Raw genomic sequence first — 16,013 nt, 5'->3', positions numbered from 1 at the left:
AAACCGTGCGGAAACATTTTGTAATATTCAATATTTCCCAATGCCCAGATCCTAGCGTTTGGTTTGAAACAGTTGAGGTTTGTCTAAACCTTGCTGTCTACCTCTCCGACCTGTGGATCAATGTTGCCGTTTTTTGGGGGACCTCCTCCGTGCGATCTGTATGAATGTGTCCAGACTGACAGCTTCTCTGAGCCAGGCAAATTCATTTATCAGGGACATTATAATGGATATATCCAAATAAATGGCAATATAATCCAAGGTAAAACAAACAAAAATGTAGATTGTTTTCTGTCATTACAACTGCTTGATGTGACCGCTAGTTTTTAATGGGTACTATACACAATACCCCATAATGACAAAGCGATAACATATAGTTTTTATTAATGAAAAAAATATTAAAAAAAATACTTATTTACATACGTTTTCAGAACCTTTGCTATGAGGCTGGAAATTGAGCTCAGGTCCATCCTGTTTCCATTGATCATCCTTAGATGTTTCTTCAACTTGATTGGAGTCCACCTGTGGTAAATTCAAATGATTGGTCATTTCTGCAGCATTGAAGGTACCCAAGAACACAGTGGTTTCCTTCACTCTTAAATGGAAGAAGTTTTGAACCACCAAGCCTCTTCCAAGAGCCGGCGGCACACAATAATTCCCGGCTTCTCAAGCCTTATTGCTTAATTAATGGACTAAGTAATTTCTGATTTCATTAGGTTCTGAGAGCGATAAATGTCCCACCCAGCCAAAGGCAGCCACACCCTTTGAATTCCACTCATTAGGTTTATATAGTGTAGTGGTTATCACGTTCGCTTAACATGCGAAAGGTCCCCGGTTCGAGACCGGGCGGAAACATATTTTATAAAATTGGACAGTAAGCCTATTCACTTAGGACTCGGTCCCAATTTCAGAATATATGCTTTTCGTTCGCACTTCACAATATTTGCTATTCAGACATACCTTTTTTTGTCGCGTAACGCACTCTGCATGTGTGGCTAGCTTGGGCGCTCTGAATACATTCCTGCTACGTGTGGTCTGAGGTCCATAATGATTCAAATAGTTTACCATGCCAGGGTAAGCTGACAAGAAACACAGCCCTTATTTCAAGTGTTTTTAAAATCCCCCGTGGGGAATATGAATGGTGGAAAAACGATTGGAACCATTTTCCTGTTTGACCGCTAGTTTTTAATGGGTATTATGGCTCTTTCTGTGGTACTGAATTTGGGATATTATGTGAGGTAGACTTGTGGGCATTCCTAATATTTTCCACGACTTCCTCTTTTTGTATTGTAGTTTCAGTAGTGTAGTGGTTATCACGTTCGCCTCACACGCGAAAGTCAGTCACACCCTTAGTTTTCCACACATTAGGTTTCCGTAGTTTAGTGGTTATCACGTTCGCCTCACACGCGAAAGGTCTCCGGTTCGAAACCGTGTAGAAACATTTTGTAATATTCAATATTTCCCAATGCCCAGATCCTAGCGTTTGGTTTGAAACAGTTGAGGTTTGTCTAAACCTTGCTGTCTACCTCTCCGACCTGTGGATCAATGTTGCCGTTTTTTGGGGGACCTCCTCCGTGCGATCTGTATGAATGTGTCCAGACTGACAGCTTCTCTGAGCCAGTCAAATTCATTTATCAGGGACATTATAATGGATATATCCAAATAAATGGCAATATAATCCAAGGTAAAACAAACAAAAATGTAGATTGTTTTCTGTCATTACAGCTGCTTGATGTGACCACTAGTTTTTAATGGGTACTATACACAATACCCCATAATGACAAAGCGATAACATATAGTTTTTATTAATGAAAAAAATATTTAAAAAAAAACTTATTTACATACGTTTTCAGACCCTTTGCTATGAGGCTGGAAATTGAGCTCAAGTCCATCCTGTTTCCATTGATCATCCTTAGATATTTTTTTAACTTGATTGGAGTCCACCTGTGGTAAATTCAAATGATTGGTCATTTCTGCAGCATTGAAGGTACCCAAGAACACAGTGGCTTCCATCACTCTTAAATGGAAGAAGTTTTGAACCACCAAGCCTCTTCCAAGAGCCGGCGGCACACAATAATTCCCAGCTTCTCAAGCCTTATTGCTTAATTAATGGACTAAGTAATTTCTGATTTCATTAGGTTCTGAGAGCGATAAATGTCCCACCCAGCCAAAGTCAGTCACACCCTTTGAATTCCACTCATTAGGTTTCCGTAGTGTAGTGGTAATCACGTTTGCTTAACACGCGAAAGGTCCCTGGTTCGAGACCGGGCGGAAACATATTTTAAAAAAATTGGACAGTAAGCCTATTCACTTAGGACTCGGTCCCAATTTCGGAATTCATGCTTTTCCTTCGCACTTCTCAATATTTGCTATTCAGACATACCTTTTTTAGTCGCGTAACGCACTCTGCATGTGTGGCTAGCTTGGGCGCTCTGAATACATTCCTGCTACGTGTGGTCTGAGGTCCATAATGATTCAAATAGTTTACCATGCCAGGGTAAGCCGACAAGAAACACAGCCCTTATTTCAAGTGTTTTTAAAATCCCCCGTGGGGAACATGAATGGTGGAAAAACGATTGGAACCATTTTCCTGTTTGACCGCTAGTTTTTAATGGGTATTATGGCTCTTTCTGTGGTACTCAATTTGGGATATTATGTGAGGTAGACTTGTGGGCATTCCTAATATTTTCCACGACTTCCTCTTTTTGTATTGTAGTTTCAGTAGTGTAGTGGTTATCACGTTCGCCTCACACGCGAAAGTCAGTCACACCCTTAGTTTTCCACACATTAGGTTTCCGAAGTGTAGTGGTTATCACGTTCGCCTCACACGCGAAAGGTCCCCGTTTCGAGACCGGGCGGAACCACATCTTAACAAATTGGACAGTAAGCCTATTCACTTAGGGCTCCGTTCCAATTTCGGAGTTCATGCTTTTCCTTCGCACTTCTCAATATTTGCTATTCAGACTTACCTTTTTTAGTCGCGTAACGCACTCTGCATGTGTGGCTAGCTTGGGCACTCTGAATACATTCCTGCTACGTGTGGTCTGAGGTCCATAATGATTCAAATAGTTTACCATGCCAGGGTAAGCCGACAAGAAACACAGCCCTTATTTCAAGTGTTTTTAAAATCCCCCGTGGGGAACATGAATGGTGGAAAAACGATTGGAAGCATTTTCCTGTTTGACCGCTAGTTTTTAATGGGTATTATGGCTCTTTCTGTGGTACTCAATTTGGGATATTATGTGAGGTAGACTTGTGGGCATTCCTAATATTTTCCACGACTTCCTCTTTTTGTATTGTAGTTTCAGTAGTGTAGTGGTTATCACGTTCGCCTCACACGCGAAAGTCAGTCACACCCTTAGTTTTCCACACATTAGGTTTCCGAAGTGTAGTGGTTATCACGTTCGCCTCACACGCGAAAGGTCCCTGGTTCGAAACCTGGCGGAAACATTTTGTAATATTCTATATTTCCCAATGCCCAGAGGCTAGCATTTGGTTTGAAACAGTTGAGGTTTGTCTAAACCTTGCTGTCTACCTAGATTGTTTTCTGTCATTACAGCTGCTTGATGTGACCGCTAGTTGTTAATGGGTACTATACACAATACCCCATAATGACAAAGCGATAACATATAGTTTTTATTAATGAAAAAAATATTTAAAAAAAAACTTACATACATACGTTTTCAGACCCTTTGCTATGAGGCTGGAAATTGAGCTCAGGTCCATCCTGTTTCCATTGATCATCCTTAGATATTTCTTTAACTTGATTGGAGTCCACCTGTGGTAAATTCAAATGATTGGTCATTTCTGCAGCATTGAAGGTACCCAAGAACACAGTGGCTTCCATCACTCTTAAATGGAAGTAGTTTTGAACCATCAAGCCTCTTCCAAGAGCCGGCGGCACACAATAATTCCCGGCTTCTCAAGCCTTATTGCTTAATTAATGGACTAAGTAATTTCTGATTTCATTAGGTTCTGAGAGCGATAAATGTCCCACCCAGCTAAAATCAGCCACACCCTTTGAATTCCACTCATTAGGTTTCCGTAGTGTAGTGGTTATTGTTAGCAATTGGATATGTAGACGGACGAGTCGGTCAAGGATCGATTCAGACAAGGTGGTAAATTGTATGACAAGCTACAGTTTATTCAGAGTGAAGATATCTAGAACAGCGTAATTACGGCTCTCCCGCTGGTTCGTACGGAAGCGCAGACGAAGAAGAGGCCGTTACAATCAGTACACCACTATTATATAGAAAAGAAAGTAGGTTGATTCTGGAAGATCGGATCTTTGGATTGGTTCAGCTGGGGTGTAGTCTGTAGTCTTCCGCCATTGGCTCAGTAGTCTGTCCGTCATCGTAGAATCCTCTTCGGGCATTCAACGTTCAGAGACAAAGGAGATCATGTGTGTGTGCGCTGGTTTTGGCCATTAGTGTAATGCGGGAGCTATCCTGTAGGGGACCCCACAGGCTCAACTCTGAGTGGTAGCCCCCCCTTAACAATAGTTTGGTCACCTACATAAGAATTAGCATTTCTCTACAAAACCCTCTCTTCACGTCTCACCAGAGACGTGACACAACCTAACTGGATCCAGACACAAAGAGAAACTTCTCCCAAGGGGACTATGAAATAAGGCACGGTATTAAACAGAAATAGATATAGTATTACCATCATGTTCTCCATTCAATCCCACTATGTACTAAGTTGGCTACCAGCCACCTAGGAACTTACAACCCTCATTTAACAGAGCGGAGAACAACAGCTCAAAATAAAAGTAAATGCTTGTCTACATAAGCCAACTTTTTTCCCGCAGGAAAAAGTTGTGATTCCCTCTCTTCACATCTCCAAAGAGATGTGACTTAAACTAGGCAAGTCAGGCGGAATGATCCACTTGCATAACACATACATACATCCCCATAAGGCAACAGCAGATATAATGTAAACCTAAATAGGCACTCTCCTCCTCATCCTCGAATTCATGTAGGTCTTTATCCAGCAGAGGAAACATCTGGGAAGGGGAGGAAGGGTCAATGGCTCTAGAGATAACCCTAGTGGCAAGGGAACGGATGCATGGAATGCAACAGCATCCACAGAGAACTAAAATGGCAGCGAACACCGAAATGGATACCAAAATGGAGGACACCAGGGTTTTATATTTACCAAACGCACTCATCCAGGAGTCCCACATCGAGGTATCCATCCCAGAATGAGATTTCATTTTACCATTCAGCGTCCTCAAACCTTCTAGGGCCATGGTCAAGCTACCATCGGAGGCCGTGTTATTAGGGATGAAAGTGCAACACTGTTCACCAAACATAGTACAAGCTCCACCTTTCTCCGCCAGTAGCATATCTACTGCAATGCGATTCTGGAATGTCATAAGAGAAGTTGCAGCCAGGCTCTCATGCTCCATACCGTTATCACACACCTGGCTCCTGTTATCTAACAAAAGACCGCTTGTTCTCGCAACCCCACGCTCTGAATGTGCCCTCCCTTCTGTATATATATTTTATTTTCAGCATGAGAAAGTCCCCTGGCCCTGACACTTTTAACAATGTTTCAAGTCAGCTATGTTGCATAACACTTGCATACATCAACACAAGCCAACAGCAGATAATATTCAATCATATATATGGTAATGGCTAAAATGTAAAACACAGGAACCAATAATCCCTCTTTTTCACACCCCCCAGGGTGTGAACAAAAATTCAGCAATGAATCATATAACAGTCACAGAGTTTAAAATACCTTCATGTCAAAAGAGAATAACAGCTCATTCAAAAACAGAACAAAAAAAAAATGGTGTGAAATTTAAGTCCCCCTTTTGACACCCACAAGGGTGTCACTTAGCAAAAACAGGATAACACTTTATTGTTTATTGACATGTAAGATACCGGATAAAACTTTGGTCATGGAAAACAGAGTAAAGCAAAGCAAAGCAAAGCATTATTATAAACCATCTGGTCCTCTCAGCTACTCCTATCCTGCACCAGTTGGGCTTCATGCCACCCAGGGACTCAAAACCTTCACAACAGGGAGAACAAACATACTGGAAAGAAAACCCATCATAAAGATGTATAACAAGGAACTGTGGTGGTGTAAGATTTATTCTACTACCTCACCCACAGCATACCATGGGTCATCCTCAGTCAGTCTCATCCTCCCCTGAAAGCATGCTTCAGTATCAGCATCTCCAACTGGAGCATCAAGCAAAGGAATCATCATGCCTGAAGCCTTCACCACATCTGTAACAGACTTCTTGAAACACGGTATGATGCAAGCAGCACAACACGTCAAATAACAAATATAAGGGTCAGAAATCCAGTAACCACCATTCTAGTGTACTTACCAAAACCAGGCTCCCACTCAAGAGAACAGGCCAGACTCCTCCACCCCCGCCATGGTCCTCATCTCAGCAGATAGTGCATCAAGCCCACTAAGGGCCTTAGATATACTACCATCTGGACTGGTGTTATTAGGAATATATGTGCAACATTGTTCACCGAACATCTTGCATACGCCCCCCTGACTGGCAAGAAGCATATCCAAAGCAAGTCTATTCTGTCTGGCAACCCTAGATGTGGCCTCAAACTGTTCAGACATACCAGTGAGTGCATCACGGGGGTAATTAACAAAACGCTGTTGATCATAGTAGATGTAATGAATCCATGCAGTCTGTCTTGCATCCACTATGGCTGGACCTATAATCCATCATTCCTGCCCAAGGCCTGAAGCTCATGAGGAACCCCCACCGGCACTCCCAACAGGTTAGTGTGTATGTCAACTACATCCTCTGTCCATGGAGCACTACTTCTATGTCTCCCATGGGATGGAATGTTTTCAGGTCCCCTGGATACAGAACCCAACAGCTGTTCAGCAGTAACATCAACAATGGTCAGTGGAATTATCAAACTGGTCAGAGCACACGTACCTTGCCAGTCTCCTCTAAGAATGGGTCTCAGCACTCTTTTGGGTCCACAGATCCACCACACATCAGCCAGACCACTAGTTTGGTTTAGGCCTGTAACTGGCCAAGTGGAATTAATGGTTATGTTACTACTGCAATCAGCTTCAGGCAATCTCCCATAATCAATGCCATTACCTGTACCCGTGATGCAACTGTAATTGCCCCCATATGCCTCAACACCCCAAGGGGCCCGATGAGGAGGTACTGTAGGAAACACAAGGCTCAAAGAGGAACAGAGAGTTGAATTGGCCTCAACCAGGTATAAACCTCTCAGAATACACAACCACCCCTCTCCTTCTCCTATAGCAAATGGGTGTGTAGCCAGAACAGGTCTATCATGACCAATGTTTCATGTAACTCATGTAGTCCTTTCTTTTCAGGGTCTTAACTGTACCTCATATAAGAAAGCCACAAATTGTCCCTACCAATAACACCAGTCTCAGTGCCTAATTGATCAATAGCTGAATAGTCTAACATTAATTACCTGAATGGGATTTTTAACACAGTGGTGGCCAGTTCGGTCCAGGGGTGGTAGAGGAGTGTGTCTGGCCCTGGTTCATCTGGGACCTCTGGTTTTGGCAGCACCTTAATAGAAAACACACCCATCGTGTCTGTCCCGGTCCTTTGTAGTCCGAGGGTGTAAGTGCCTGCATCAGAGAGCTTAATAGTTTTGATGGTTAGCAAGATTTCATCACCTTTACAAAGTTCAACAGTGCTCCCAGGTTTTCCCATATCATGAAAAACCTATCCACCTTTGTGGGATCCCCTATGCTATAAGGATACCCTCTCTTCCAATCCCAGAACTGTCCCAAGTCGGTTATCCTGTAATCCCCATACGGACACCCTCCCAATTTAATATAATTTCATTTATAATTTTCGTCCACTTGTTCTGTAGACATACATTCAGCATTCCACGGGTCAGAACCTGGAATCCGCTGGTACATCACCATCTATTTCCATCGATTTCTCCAGAGTCCTGGAAATAAGGCCTCATACACAGGGAGTTAGACAACAGCCCCATAAAACTAAAACAGTCACACAGGTGAATGTAGCCCATAATACAGTGATCATAATATTTTCCCCATTTTCTAAACATACTATCAAACCCAATTAATCAGAGAAGTATCCACCCCAGTGTTTTTTTTTTGTCAACCCGTGAGCCAGGGTGGTCAAACCAGCTGAGGCTTCGGGTACTGATTCGTCCAGAGCTGTGTTATTTGGGATGTCACCCACGATAAGACAGCTCAGACAAACAGCTTCCATGTGAAGCCCCACCCTTTCCCCGAGAACACATCACTTAGCAAGAGCCAGACACATCTTCACTTCTATGAACAAAAACAGGGGTGACAGGACAGGGAGGATTTTCTTCATTCGAGAGATGGCCCCCGGAATTCTGTTAATTCCAGTTCTCCTCTCGAACACTGTTTATTGTTCGATAGTGTCAGTGTGTCTTACCCTCCCACCGTGCGATATGAATCCGGGTAGCTCTTTCAGCTAGCTGTCACCAGGAGACCTTGGTATGGTCCCCCCAACAAGCCTCTGGGACTGGATTGAGTGACTTCACCTGTAGTTCACCTATAATGCATAAAATGCTGGACATACAGGCTTGGTTAACAAACAGTTTCTCATGTTTTATCTGATTCTATCTTTAACTTCTATGCCCATTTGTTAACTACATTAAAAAAATATTAGTTTCTTATCCAATAGGCCCCATCCTATCCTAGACCACAATTTACCTATCCCCCTTTTGATACCTGGCTATGCCCAGGTAACAACCTTACCTACTCTAAATAATGACTTAGGTAAGATTAGTATATTATCCTTCTGTTCTGACATTATCATGTAGGAGCGCCCCTTTAATTTTCCACATGTCCAATTCTCCCTTTTGTCTCCACTCAGTGACTGTTATCTACACACTCCGTTATCTCTGCTCGTCCTGGCTCCCTTCTAAAACTTCTCCTCTCTGCTCTCCAACCGTCAAGGTCTCTGCAGTGCGGGGGAGGGCTCATCTGTCTGCCTTTTCCCATGTTTCCACATTTTAACTAAATGTCCCACTGTTTGGCTTTATCTAAACTCATGGATTTTTATTTTTAGAAAAACATGTCTATGGTGGCAATTACTAAAGTCTTTATATAGGTTAAGTAAACTCCACTATAATTAAGTTACCTTAAAAAACAAATTAAATTAAAAAAAAAAAACAGTATTTTTAAACAGTATTACCCATGACCACAAATGTATTATTCAAATGGCACCCCCTTGTGGCTGATCAGACCACCCGAGAGAGCCATGAAATCCGGTCACGGGTTACACCATCCCCCCACATTCGTGTTCCATACCATATTAGACATATTAAAGAACCCTTTATCCTTAAAATAAAATAAAAATTACTTGTGTAATTAAAACTCATAAAATAAAAACTCATGAAGGTTCCATATGTGAGCGTGCCTCTTTAAAATATCATGTCTCTGGGAACATGGAAATCCCCTTAACCCAAACATTTACTACAAAAACAAAACCTAATAATTATGATAATCCCCTCAAACTCAAATAATTTGTCTCGATGTTTCATGTCTTATTCGTGTTTCTCCAAATTTTCTCCCAAAAATACTTCTTAAATACCCAGCCATTAGACAGACACACACAACTGTGATAAATGTGCACTGTCCCTTTAACATAAAAACCTCAGCCTGCAATCCACTCTGCGGGCCTTTCATAGTTCTCCATAATGAAAACAGATTCTAATGTTAGTATACCTTGACCTCCTGTTTAATTTCAATGATGTTATCTGAACAATCAAACCAAAATCAATACCCGGGAAGTACTTGTGTAAATGAATTAAAATAACTAAATAATTTGGTTAGAACACCACTCCCGTCTTACATCGACCACACCCTTCGCCCCGTACCTAGTGTACAGCTTATCTATTACTCAGTGGCTCAATTAATGTTTAACGTAAGTATGTTCAGATGTTGATTATGTAATTCTACAACATTAGTATAGTTCAAACCTCATAATATAAATCCGCAAAAAGAATTTTGCGTTAATAGAGTTTAACACTCTTTCCAACAGTCATGCACCCCCCTCAATATTCTATGATATAACTCTCATCAGCAAGCCTGCGACTTTTTCAACATTCTCACCGGTTCCAGCTCCAACTGAAACACCTAATGTACCACACTCGCTTTGTCCCCGACCTCATTCATATCGATATTAGTCCCCGACTGAATATCAAGCGTGTTTCATGCACAGGATTTGATTCTTACAAATCTTCATTTACGCCAGTAAGCAGACCAGTGGGAGACGCAATGGCCCCGCCTTCTATTCATTCTCTGTTTGGTCCCTTGGTTCTTAAATACATGGCTTTTATTTCTTTCAACTTCCTTGTCTCTGGCCTCCTGCTACGTCCCTCTCAACTCACATTCCATTGTTTTCAGCTGGGCCCCTGTTGGCGGCCACCCCCCTAGATAACCTGCTTGTGTCCATTTTAACTTCAATCCCTCCCAAACTTTCTTTATAGGCTTCCATTGTTCCTGTCCCCCTGATCTATATTCAATTTTTTTGTTCTAGGAACTCATTAAACCTCAGCTTTGGAGTATTGGGGTTCGCCATTGTGAATTTGCTTTAAACGTAATTTAATTTAATTCAATCGGAATTTAATCGTAGTTTTAATCGAAATTCTCTCCTTCTATCTGAATATAGTTAGCATATACTTCGCCCGACGTTGATTAATGCCCACGAGGTATTCGAAGAGACACTATTGCTCGTGCTCTGCCTTATCTCAGAGCTTCTCCTTCGTATATTCAGGTTGAGAAAAACCGCATGGGTTTGTATAGCATTATGGAGCGCACAACCAAGGGATCTATTCGACTATTTAGTCTCAATATTTAAATATTATATTCAGATATTATTTCAATATACATCAGTCATTTCATTCCTGATTATACATTTATACATGTACCTATTAACATAGGTACATACAATATAGAATTTATCCCCTCGGTGCCAGATTTGAAGAATAGTAATTAGCTATCCCCTACTGATCTCTATTCCCGACCCCTATCGGAACTATCACACATGTCCGACCCCTATCGGTGAATCTCTATCAGACTGAGCCGTACCGGGTCACGGATAAAATTACAATTTATCCCCTCGGTGCCAGATTTGAAGAATAGTAATTAGCTATCCCCTACTGATCTCTATTCCCGACATTGGACAGTAAGCCTATTCACTTAGGACTCGGTCCCAATTTCGGAATTCATGCTTTTCCTTCGCACTTCTCAATATTTGCTATTCAGACTTACCTTTTTTAGTCGCGTAACGCACTCTGCATGTGTGGCTAGCTTGGGCGCTCTGAATACATTCCTGCTACGTGTGGTCCTGAGGTCCATAATGATTGAAATTGTTTACCATGCCAGGGTAAGCCGACAAGAAACACAGCCCTTATTTCAAGTGTTTTTAAAATCCCCGTGGGGAACATGAATGGTGGAAAAACGATTGGAACCATTTCCTGTTTGACCGCTAGTTTTTAATGGGTGTTATGGCTCTTTCTGTGGTACTCAATTTGGGATATTATGTGAGGTAGACTTGTGGGCATTCCTAATATTTTCCACGACTTCCTCTTTTTGTATTGTAGTTTCAGTAGTGTAGTGGTTATCACGTTCGCCTCACACGCGAAAGTCAGAAACACCCTTAGTTTCCACACATTAGGTTTCCGAAGTGTAGTGGTTATCACGTTCGCCTCACACGCGAAAGGTCCCTGGTTCGAAACCTGGCGGAAACATTTTGTAATATTCTATATTTCCTAATGCCCAGAGGCTAGCATTTGGTTTTGAAACAGTTGAGGTTTGTCTAAACCTTGCTGTCTACCTAGATTGTTTTCTGTCATTACAGCTGCTTGATGTGACCGCTAGTTGTTAATGGGTACTATACACAATACCCCATAATGACAAAGCGATAACATATAGTTTTATTAATGAAAAAATATTTAAAAAAAAACTTATATACATACGTTTTCAGACCCTTTGCTATGAGGCTGGAAATGGAGCTCAGGTCCATCCTGTTTCCATTGATCATCCTTAGATATTTCTTTAACTTGATTGGAGTCACCTGTGGTAAATTCAAATGATTGGTCATTTCTGCAGCATTGAAGGTACCCAAGAACACAGTGGCTTCCATCACTCTAAATGGAAGAAGTTTTGAACCACCAAGCCTCTTCCAAGAGCCGGCGGCACACAATAATTCCCGCTTCTCAAGCCTTATTGCTTAATTAATGGACTAAGTAATTTCTCTGACTTCATTAGGTTCTGAGAGCGATAAATGTCCCACCCAGCCAAAGTCAGCCACACCCTTGAATTCCACTCATTAGGTTTTCTGTAGTGTAGTGGGTTATCACGTTCGCTTAACACGCGAAAGGTCCCCGGTTTGAGACCGGGCGGAAACATATTTTAAAAAATTGGACAGTAAGCCAATTCACTTAGGACTCGGTCCCAATTTCGGAATTCATGCTTTTCCTTCGCACTTCTCAATATTTGTTATTCAGACATACCTTTTTTAGTCGCGTAACGCACTCTGCATGTGTGGCTAGCTTGGGCACTCTGAATACATTCCTGCTACGTGTGGTCTGAGGTCCATAATGATTCAAATAGTTTACCATGCCAGGGTAAGCCGACAAGAAACACAGCCCTTATTTCAAGTGTTTTTAAATCCCCCGTGGGGAACATGAATGGTGGAAAAACGATTGGAAGCATTTTCCTGTTCGACCGCTAGTTTTTAATGGGTATTATGGCTCTTGCTGTGGTACTCAATTTGGGATATTATGTGAGGTAGACTTGTGGGCATTCCTAATATTTTCCACGACTTCCTCTTTTTGTATTGTAGTTTCAGTAGTGTAGTGGTTATCACGTTCGCCTCACACGCGAAAGTCAGTCACACCCTTAGTTTTCCACACATTAGGTTTCCGTAGTGTAGTGGTTATCACGTTCTCGTCACCGCGAAAGGTCCCCGTTCGAAACCGTTGCGGAAACATTTTGTAATATTCAATATTTCCCAATGCCCAGAGGCTAGCATTTGGTTTGAAACAGTTGAGTTTTGTCTAAACCTGCAGTCTACCTAGATTATTTTCTGTCATTACAGCTGCTTGATGTGACCGCTAGTTGTTAATGGGTACTATACACAATACCCCATAATGACAAAGCGATAACATATAGTTTTTATTAATGAAAAAAAAAAAAAAAAAAAAAAAACTTATATATACGTTTTCAGACCCTTTGCTATGAGGCTGGAAATGGAGCTCAGGTCCATCCTGTTTCCATTGATCATCCTTAATATTTTCTTTAACTTGATTGGAGTCCACCTGTGGTAAATTCAAATGATTGGTCATTTCTGCAGCATTGAAGGTACCAAGAACACAGTGGCTTCCATCACTCTTAAATGGAAGAAGTTTTGAACCACCAAGCCTCTTCCAGAGCCGGCGGCACACAATAATTCCCGCTTCTCAAGCCTTTTGCTTATTAATGGACTAAGTAATTTCTGATTTCATTAGGTTCTGAGAGCGATAATGTCCCACCCAGCCAAAGTCAGCACACCCTTTGAATTACACTCATTAGGTTTCCGTAGTGTAGTGGTTATCACGTTCGCCTCACACGCGAAAGGTCCCCGGTTCGAAACCGGGCAGAAGCATTTTGTAATATTCAATATTTCCCAATGCCCAGAGGCTAACATTTGGTTTGAAACAGTTGAGGTTTGTCTAAACCTTGCTGTCTACCTTTCCGACCTGTGGATCAATGTTGCCGTTTTGGGGACCTCCTCCGTGCGATCTGTATGATTGTGACCAGACTGACAGCTTCTCTGAGCCAGGCAAATTCATTTATCAGGTCATTGTAATGGATATATCCAAATAAATGGCAATATAATCCAAGATAAAACAAACTAAAATGTAGATTATTTCTGTCATTACAGCTGCTTGATGTGACCGCTAGTTTTTAATGGGTACTATACACAATACCCCATAATGACAAGCGATAACATATAGTTTTTATTATGAAAAAAATATTTAAAAAAAACATATTTACATACGTTTTCAGACCCTTTGCTATGAGGCTGGAAATTGAGCTCAGGTCCATCCTGTTTCCATTGATCATCCTTAGATATTTCTTTAACTTGATTGGAGTCCACCTGTGGTAAATTCAAATGATTGGTCATTTCTGCAGCATTGAAGGTACCCAAGAACACAGTGGCTTCCATCACTCTTGAATGGAAGAAGTTTTGAACCACCAAGCCTCTTCAAGAGCCGGCGGCAACACAATACTTCCCGGCTTCTCACGCCTTATTGCTTAATTAATGGACTAAGTATTTCTGATTTCATTAGTTCTGAGAGCGAAATGTCCCACCCAGCCAAAATCAGTCACACCCTTTGAATTCCTCTCATTAGGTTTCTGTAGTGTAGTGGTTATCACGTTCGCTTAACACGCGAAAGGTCCCCGGTTCGAGACCGGGCGGAAACATATTTAAAAAAATTGGACAGTAAGCCTATTCACTTAGGACTCGGTCCCAATTTCGGAATTCATGCTTTTCCTTGCACTTCTCAATATTTGCTATTCAGACATACCTTTTTTAGTCGCGTAACGCACTCTGCATGTGTGTGCTAGCTTGGGCGCTCTGAATACATTCCTGCTACGTGTGGTCTGAGGTCCATAATGATTCAAATAGTTTACCATGCCAGGGTAAGCTGACAAGAAACACAGCCCTTATTTCAAGTGTTTTTTAAAATCCCCCGTGGGGGAATATGAATGGTGGAAAAACGATTGGAACCATTTTCCTGTTTGACCGCTAGTTTTTAATGGGTTATTATGGCTCTTTCTGTGGTAATCAATTTGGGATAGTTGTGAGTAGACTTGTGGCATTCCTAATATTATCCACGACTTCCTCTTTTGTATTGTAGTTTCAGTAGTGTAGTGGTTATCACGTTCGCCTCACACGCGAAAGTCAGTCACCACCCTTAGTTTTCCACAAATTAGGTTTCCGTAGTGTAGTGGTATCACGTTCGCCTCACACGCGAAAGGTCCCCCGGTTCGAAACCGTGCGGAAACATTTTGTAATATTCAATATTTCCCAATGCCCAGAGGCTAGCATTTGTTTGAAACAGTTGAGTTTTGTCTAAACCTTGCAGTCTACCGAGATTATTTCTGTCATTCCAGCTGCTTGATGTGACCGCTAGTTTTTTAATGGGTACTATACACAATACCCCTAATGACCAAAGCGATAACATATAGTTTTTTATTAATGAATTTTTTTTACAAAAAAAACTTATATACATACGTTTTCAGACCCTTTGCTATGAGGCTGGAAATTGAGCTCAGGTTCATCCGTTTCCATTGATCATCCTTAATGTTTCTTCAACTTGATTGGAGTCCACCTGTGGTAAATTCAAATGATTGGTCATTTCTGCAGCATAAGGTACCCAAGAACACAGTGCTTCCATCACTCTAAATGAAGAAGTTTTGAACCACCAAGCCTCTTCCAAGAGCCGGCGGCACACAATAATTCCCGGCTTCTCAAGCCTTATTGCTTAATTAATGGACAAGTAATTTCTGATTTCATTAGGTTCGAGAGCGATAAACGTCCCACCAGCCAAAGTCAGCCACACCCTTTGAATTAAACTCATTAGTTTTCCGTAGTGTAGTGGTTATCACGTTCGCCTCACACGCGAAAGGTCCCCGGTTTCGAAACCGGGCGGAAGCAATTTGTAATATTCATATTTCCCAATGCCCAAGGCTAACATTTGTTTTGAAACAGTTGAGGTTTGTCTAAACCTTGCTGTCTACCTGTCGACCTGTGGATCATGTTTGCCGTTTTTTGGGGGACCTCTCCGTGCGATCTGAATGATGTGACCAGACTGACAGCTTCTCTGAGCCAGGCAAATTCATTTATCAGTGGTCATTGTATGGATATCCAAATAATGGCAATATAATCCAGTTTAAAAACAACTAAAATGTAGATTAGTTTCTATCATTACAGCTGCTTGATGTGACCGCTAGTTTTTTAATGGGTACTA

At 41.6% G+C, this 16,013-nt stretch overlaps 5 non-coding genes across 5 annotated transcripts; all 5 read left to right on the top strand.

Moving 5' to 3' along the window:
- Positions 1-2,201: 2,201 nt before the first annotated feature.
- On the top strand, positions 2,202-2,274 carry trnav-aac (transfer RNA valine (anticodon AAC)). Its single transcript has one exon. It is a non-coding gene; the product is annotated as a tRNA-Val (tRNA).
- A 1,100-nt stretch (positions 2,275-3,374) lies between these two features.
- Positions 3,375-3,447, top strand: trnav-cac (transfer RNA valine (anticodon CAC)). The gene has a single exon. It is a non-coding gene; the product is annotated as a tRNA-Val (tRNA).
- Positions 3,448-11,668: 8,221 nt separating this feature from the next.
- Positions 11,669-11,741, top strand: trnav-cac (transfer RNA valine (anticodon CAC)). Its single transcript has one exon. It is a non-coding gene; the product is annotated as a tRNA-Val (tRNA).
- Positions 11,742-13,566: 1,825 nt separating this feature from the next.
- Positions 13,567-13,639, top strand: trnav-cac (transfer RNA valine (anticodon CAC)). The gene has a single exon. It is a non-coding gene; the product is annotated as a tRNA-Val (tRNA).
- A 751-nt stretch (positions 13,640-14,390) lies between these two features.
- trnav-aac (transfer RNA valine (anticodon AAC)) lies at positions 14,391-14,463 on the top strand. The gene has a single exon. It is a non-coding gene; the product is annotated as a tRNA-Val (tRNA).
- The last annotated feature ends 1,550 nt before the right edge of the window (positions 14,464-16,013 follow it).

Source organism: Oncorhynchus kisutch, linkage group LG30 (genome assembly GCF_002021735.2).
Source record: "Oncorhynchus kisutch isolate 150728-3 linkage group LG30, Okis_V2, whole genome shotgun sequence".
NCBI classification, from domain to species: Eukaryota; Metazoa; Chordata; class Actinopteri; order Salmoniformes; family Salmonidae; genus Oncorhynchus; species Oncorhynchus kisutch.
Note: the sequence above shows the minus strand (reverse complement) of the source record. Positions and strands in the feature narration are given on the sequence as shown.